Raw genomic sequence first — 7,965 nt, forward strand, 5'->3', positions numbered from 1 at the left:
ATTAGACCTCCATTCTACTTCTGCTACAAAATGACTTCATAAATTTGGGGTTCGCCTTAATTTGGGGGTTCTGTCATGTGAAATACCACTACTTTTTAACAAATGGCAAAAGTTGTGATTTTTAATTTTCTCCATGTGCTTCCTGTTTGCAAATGTCTGGAGACCAAAAGTATTTATATATGAATATATGCATGCATATAGGCAGGCATATATGTATTTATTTATTTTACCGTCTCTGTCCCTTTCAGTACAAGCTGGTAATGTTTCTATTAATATAGTTATCTTTAAAATGTTTGGTGATGTATAGATCTACATGGTTGACTAGAAACAGGAAATATAGGCCACCTCCATGGAGAGAAACCAGAATTGTAAGTAGATACTCTTCAAACAGATCAGTGAGGAGAGAATGCTGGAATTCACCATAGAAGATACAAGAAACACCAGAAGTAAGTAAAGAGAGGATTTGAGGTGGCTTACCTAGTCAGGGTCTGACTATGAGCCAGGAAAAGCTCCTAGAATTAGAGAATAAGTGAGAACTGTCCAGAGCTCACAAATGAGCTTTTATGATCTTGTTATAGGAAAAATCCTCAACCCATTAGGGCTTCAGGCTCCATATGTGAAACTACCTAGAGATTGCACAGAAACATTGTTCAAGAAAAAGAACCCACCCAGGCATCCAAGCGTGGAGCAATCTCAGCTAGAAATCATTTTGAGACGTGATCTAAAGACATTGCTGCTGATGCTGAGCTGCTTCAAGAAAGGAGAGTGGTGATCAAGTCCTCCCATGCACCTCTGGAATGGTCCTTGCTGTCCTGCTGAGGGCTTCTTTGGGGACTGAGATGTGAGCAGACCATACTCTCCACAGCTTCTTGCTCATGCTGCTTATCTGGGAGTTGCCTTGCCCTTTCTGGGCACAGGCACAAAGCACAATTTGGAGAATTCATGCTGAGCTTCACTCACCGTCCAGCCAGGGAGGGACAGAGAAACCAGACCTTCCCCTCACATCTTGGACAATACTCACTGCCTTGTAATGGACTGCTATGAGACTGAGATGCAGGTGAACCTCACTCCATACAGGTTCATTCCCTTGCTGCTTGCCTTGGAGGGACCCAGCTTTCTCTGGTCACAGGTCCAAGGATAATTTTAAGAGTTTATTTCTATGCAAAAATTTAACCAGGTAAGTTTGCATCTCATTCAGAAATAGAAAAATTTCTGTCAGAAGCCACTTGTAGAAAAAGCTTTACAAAATATGTCAAAATTAAAGAATGAAGAATCAGAAAAATAAAATAATGCGGAAAGTGTTGTTACTTGAATAGCCTAAAAATATCATGGTTAATCATATCACTTTTTTTTTCTTAAATCACTGTCCTGAGATTAATGAATTTATAAAATGTCTTTTCTTATTTCTTAATTTTGGGACTCTGGTCACCCGAACCTGCCATGAAAAAACGATATTCCAAGTCGATGCAGAGAAGGCATGAAATGAGCTTTTATAATCAGGAAGAACTGTGTTGGATCATTGAAGCTGAGTCAAAGGTTAAAGAATATAAAAGCTGAGTATGAAAAAAATCTAACATGAAAAAGGAAAAGAAATTGTGTATTTAAATGATGTTCCTGAACCATCTATTGGTAAGACACATGTATATATAGCATGAATAAGAACCAGTAAATTCACAAGTTTCTAACATGTTCCAGGAATCTCGTTACAGGAAATTCTCACAATCGTTGTGTAAATCTAACACTTTGACAAGCACTAAAGGAGGCAAAAGTGTTGTTTTTATTTAAATGTTTGAACGTCAAAACATTTTAAAAAGTTATTTTGAAAATGGAAAGATAGATGGGCAAACCATTTCCCAGAATCACTCAACAGTGTTAAGTTCCAGTTGCCTCATTTAGTAACCAGATCAAGAAAATAACCTTCATTGTGTTCCATTTTCCCTTTCCTATATTAACACACCCTTTCCTACTTTTATATCATACACATCCCAAATACACTTTGCATTTAAAACCTTTCTCAACTTGTGCTGCAGAGACAGCCTAGACTGAATTTCTGCTGAAATGCTCAGCTTCATTTTCGTTCACATTTGTTTTTGAAATGTTAGGAATGCTTCCAAAAGAGCCTTTCTCTTTGCAAAACATTCACTCCCCTAGAATCTACTGCAGGAAAATACTCTTTTCTTTCCATTATGTACTAGTGCCCTTGTTCAAAGCAAGTGATGAGTTCAATAACTCAAACAACTTTTCAAAAGTTAGGTTTTGGGAGGGCTCCCCATGTATATATGGCTTCATAAAATAAATAAATGAAGGCAAAGAATATAATGCCACATGAAAAATATAATTCAAATAAGCAGTGGGGGACCAAGAGACATTGATGAACAAGCTCCTAAATTTCTGATTTGCACAAAGATGTGCTTCATCTTGTATGAAACTGCTAATATATGTGGGATGAATCTTGGTTCAGGAATGCTGAGAGTGGAAATTCTTTCAGTCTTTTATGCCCATCTTTGTTCATGGCAAAGACAATATATCTAATTGATTATCTCAGGTGCAACTCACCAATAAACAAACTGGACCTAGATTCTACCCAGGGATTTTGAACTTTAAACAACTCACTATAAATCATTAGTTAGCAAGTTAGTTAACCTACTTACTGCCTTTATTATGGCCAAGTGTAATAACAGGCTTCTAGGTATCTCTGGAAATAAGCAAAGACCTATTCCAGTACAGTTGTAAGTTAACTTTCTTATTCATATTGTATGAAGTTGTAGATGTTATTAACAGAGAACTAAGAATTAATATACTGGGAAAAAGAAAATTGATTACTTGTCCTGGCATTTGTGAATTAAGTTTTCAGTTATCTTAGGAACATTTGGTGTTTAAATTAAATAAACTATGAATTAGCAGTTGGAACTTTTTTAAGGGTCCATTCGTATGGTACAAAGGGTAACCAAAAAAAAAAAAACCCAAAATTATTTTTTGAAGGAAGAGCACCTTGTAATACAGGCTTCACTTGTTAGGTAAGTGGTCTGGGAACCCATCAACATCAGTGTACCAGTCAACAGTTTTTTTGAGTCTGTATTCAGCTTCCATGAAAATTTTTTCAGCGATTCTTTCAATGTTTGCCAATTTCATGGTGGGTAATTTACTAAGGAACCTGCCCACACCACGCTTAGTGTTCAGCAAATTTTGACCAATAAGAGCATGAGCCCCATACCTCACCCTCGCTATTCACCCAATTTCGCCCTGAGCCACTTTTATTTCTTTGTTACCCCAATTTATAAAGTTCTCAAGGGGAAGCATTTTGCCGAAGTTGAATAGGTGAAAAAACAAATGTGAAAAGCACTAAAAGACACCAAAACTGACAAGTTCAAAAACTATTTTAAGTAGTGCAAAAGATATGAACAGACAATTCACAAAAGAGGACATTCGAGCAGCCAACAAACACATGAAGAAATGCTCAACCTCACTAATCATCAGGGAGATGTAAATCAAAACCTCAATGAGATACCACCTAACTCCAGTCAGAATGTCAATTATCAACAACTCAAAAAATAACAGCTGCTGGAGAGGGTGTGGCGAAAAGGGAGCACTTCTACACTGTTGGTGGGAGTGTAAACTAGTGCAACCTCTGTGGAAAGCAGTGTGGTGATTCCTAAAAGCTCTAAATATCAACCTCCCATATGACCCCGCAATCCTCCTACTGGGAATATATCCTGAAGAACTCAGATCACTCTATAAAAAAGATACCTGCACACGTGTGTTTATTGCAGCATTGTTCACAGTAGCAAGAACCTGGAAACAACCATGCTACCCATCAAAAGAGGACTGGATTAAAAAAATGTGGTACATATACACGATGGAATGCTACGCAGCCATAAAAAAGAACAAAATCATGAATTTTGCAGCAACCTGGATGGAACTAGAGTCTATAATACTGAGTGATCTCTCACAGAAACAAAGATCCAAGTACCACATGTTCTCAATCATATAATGGACCTTGAACATCCAATGTAATACTATAAGAAATTGACTGATGGTACTGGGAAACTATGGGGGGGGGGAGATGGGATTAACAGTAGCAAATATCTGTCTGGTGATGGGGAAACACCTCTTATCAACAGGGTACCTGAATGAAATGTAATTGTACACCTAACCCTTAACTGTACCCCACAAAACCATAATAAAAAATATTGATTATGAAAAAAAAAGATTAAAAAAAAAGTAGTGCAAAAAGCATCTTGATAGGTACATTGCATCAAATGGAAAGTACTATGAAGGTAACTGAAGCTGTAAAATATGATAATAAATACACGATTTTTTAAAATAAATAAATTCTGGGATTATTTGCCCTTCTCCCTTCCTCCATAGGCAAACTCTAAGATGGATTTCAAAAATTCTATACCCTGGTGTACACTTATATAATTCCTTCCTCTTAAGTTTGAATAGGATTTGTGAATATGGTGGGATGCTACTCTGTGGTTACCTTACATTTTTTAAAAGGGGCAATATTTTAGATGAAATCAAGGTTTAATTAACTCTTTCTAAGATAACTAAAAGACAGATCTTCATGGGTGGGCCTTACTTAATTAGACAAACATTAAAACAGACTCTAGGGCCGGGTGCGGTGGCTCACACCTATAATCCCAGCACTTTGAGAGGCCGAGGTGAGAGGATTGCCTAAGCCCACAAGTTCGAGACCAGCCTGGGCAACTTGGGGAAACCTCATCTCTACAATTAAAAAAAAAATTAGCCAGGCATGGTGGCATGTGCCTGTAGTTCCAGCTACTTGGAAGACTGAGACAGAAGGATCGCCTGAGCCCAACAGATCGAGGTTGTTGTGGCCAGGAGCATGCCACTGTCCTCCAACCTGGGTGACAGAGTGAGACCATCAACTCAAAAAAAACAAAAAACCAGACTCTGGAGGTCAGAGAAAGTCAGTGATGCTCTCCTTCCGGCCTTGAGGAAGAAAGCAGTCATGACTTGACTGCCTAAGTACAGGGACAACTTTCAGAAGTTGAGGACTAAGGACTGTAACCACGCACAAAAATAAATTCTGTCCGGATCCTGAATGAGCTTGAAAGAGGACTCTGAATTTAAAATGAGAGTGTAGGTTGGCCAACACCTTGATTCTAGCCTTGTGAGACCCTGAACAAGGAAATCAACTAAGCTATGACAGATTACTGACCCTCAGAAACTAAGTAAGTTTGTATAACTTGTTAGTTAACAATACATAGCAATTATTTCATATATTTAAAATGACATATTGGAGGTATCAGGATGAAATTAAGGAAATGTAAACTGACTCTTCGCAGTACTATTTTGCTATTGGGTGTATTTTTGCATTTTCCTACTCTCACCTGTTCTATATCCAACACAGAGTATCACTCAACTACATTCCTTCATGTGCATTAGCCCATTTCATAGCCAAAAATGAATGCAAAAGATTCAATAAATAAATCGTATGTCTCTCCCTAAAGTATATCATAAATCTTACATTAAAGAGAAAATACGAGATTTGGTAGAAAGTCCTACATCTGAAATAAATATATCCCATCCAAAAGACTATAAAAATATTTTAGGATTAAATAAAAAGCAGCCTGCAGGTAAGAGTTGGAAGAAGAAGAATAAAAATAAAACAGGTTAGATGGGTCCGGACTGAGTGAAATAAGATGATGGCATCATGTTGTGAGAAAGACTCAGTCTTGGGTGATCAATATCTTCCATTTAAGCCTTGCCTTCACCTTCCATCAAAATGCTCTGAAATAACATAGAAGCTGTAAAATAACATGTCAGCTATAATTGGGAAGGTATAGGAATTTTCTTGGCCTGGTGCACATTTTTGGCCTAAAGTCACTTCTGATATTAGACCTCCTCCATCATATTTAACACCTTCCAGATTCTCCCTACTCTTGAAACTATAATAAATGTTTATGAGTTCTCAGAGAATAGGAAGATCGGACTCTGAGCACCTGATAGGTGATGATATGAAAAGTAAGGTAAAAAAGGTAGAATCTATGTTTAGGGTGTGAGATTCACCCTGGACAAAATAATAAAAATAGATCCGATTGGTTCATTATAGAGCAGACCACTTAAGTGTCAATCAGAATAGAATAAAATATCTTATGGGTGCAGGAGAGGGAAATAAAATTGTTGATATGAAAAGCTATTGTTTTCATTAAAATCTCACCTGAGCTACTTTTTAAAATTAAAAAACATTATTTTGTAAATACATACACAATAAAATGAAAACATTTTAAATATCCAAAAAATGCAATGAATAAACTCTTTTACTTCAAGTTAAACATTTGAAAGAACCACTGAGGAGAAGAAACCTTATTTAGTAAATGGTGCTGCTGGGAAAACTGACTGACCACATGCAGAAAAATAAAACAGGACTCCTACCTATCACCATATACAAAAATCAACTCTAAAAGGATCAAAGACCTAAACGTAAAATCTCAAACTCTAGGAATCCTAGAAGAAAACAGAAGAAACTCATTTATGTACATTGAAGTAGATAACCAATTCTTGATAAAATCCCCAAAAGCATATGCCATAAAAGGTAAGCTAGATAAATGGAATCTCATCAAACTGAAAAGTTTTTGCAAAGCGAAAGAAACCATAAAGAGAGTGGGGAGACCACCCACAGAATGGGAGAAAACATTTGCTAACTGTTTATCTGAAAAGGCATTATGCCTTTGTAAATACAGGATATACAAGGAACACAAATGAGTAGAAAGGAAAAAATAAAGCTCTATTTAAAAATGGGCAGAGGACATGAATAGACACTTCTCAAAAGAAGACATATGAGCAGCCAATAGATACATGAAAAAATGCTTAGCCTCACTAATCATCAGAGAAATGCAAGTCAAAACTACACTGAGATATCACCTAATTCCAGGAAGGATGACCATCATTAATATGTCAAAAAAACAACAAATGCTGGCATGAATGTGGAGAAAAGGGATCACTTCTACACTGCAATGGGAGTGCAAACTAATTCAACCTAGTTCAACGCAGTCCAAACTAGTCCAACCTAATGCAAACTAGTCCGACCTCAATGGAAAACAGTGTGGCAATTTCTAAAGGAAGTAGAAATTGACCTTCCATATGACCCAGCAATCCCACTTCTGGGAACATACCCAAAGGAACACAAATCTTTCTATAAAAAAAAAAAACAACACCTATACATGCATGTTTATTGCCATACTATTCACAATAGCAAAAACATGGAACCAACCCTACTGTCCATCAAAAGTAGACTGGAAAAGGCAAATGTAGCAAATATACACGATGGAGTATGACATAGTTATAAAGGACAAAATCACGGACTTCACAGCAAATTGGATAGAACTGGACAAAACCATACTTGGTGATTTACACCAGAAACAAATACCTGAAGTTCTCACTCACAAATAAGAACTGAGCCCGGTTCGGTAGCTCAGCCTGTAATCTGAGCTTTGGGAGGCTGAGGTGAGTGGATTGCCTGAACCCGCGGGTTCGAGACCCGCCTGGGCAACTTGGCAAGACCTCACTTCTACAATAAATGAAGAATGAGCTGGGCGTGGTAGCGCACGCCTGTAGTTCTAACTACTTGGAAGGCTGAGGCAGAAGGATTGCCGGAGCCCAGCAGGGTGAGGCTGCGGTGTCCGGGAGCAGCCCCTGCACTCCAGTCTGGGAGACAGAGTGAGACTCCAACTCAAACAAAATAAATAAATATAAATATAAATAAATAGAACCTGAACATTTACCACACAAGCACAATGGAAGGGTCAGCAGTCATGGGACACTGCCTGGTGAGGGGCGGGGAATAAATCAACACAAAGATTATCTGGTCCTAAACCAGGGAAAGTGAGGACCAGTTGGAGACCCAAAGTTCACCTGCATGTACATTACTTATGTAAGTAGTCTTGACTTGGACCCCACATCTTTATAACAAAATTAAAACATTGAAGAATAGTCTAT

This window comes from Carlito syrichta, unplaced genomic scaffold (genome assembly GCF_000164805.1).
Source record: "Carlito syrichta isolate Samal-C Ts95f unplaced genomic scaffold, Tarsius_syrichta-2.0.1 Scaffold316004, whole genome shotgun sequence".
Classification (NCBI taxonomy): Eukaryota; Metazoa; Chordata; class Mammalia; order Primates; family Tarsiidae; genus Carlito; species Carlito syrichta.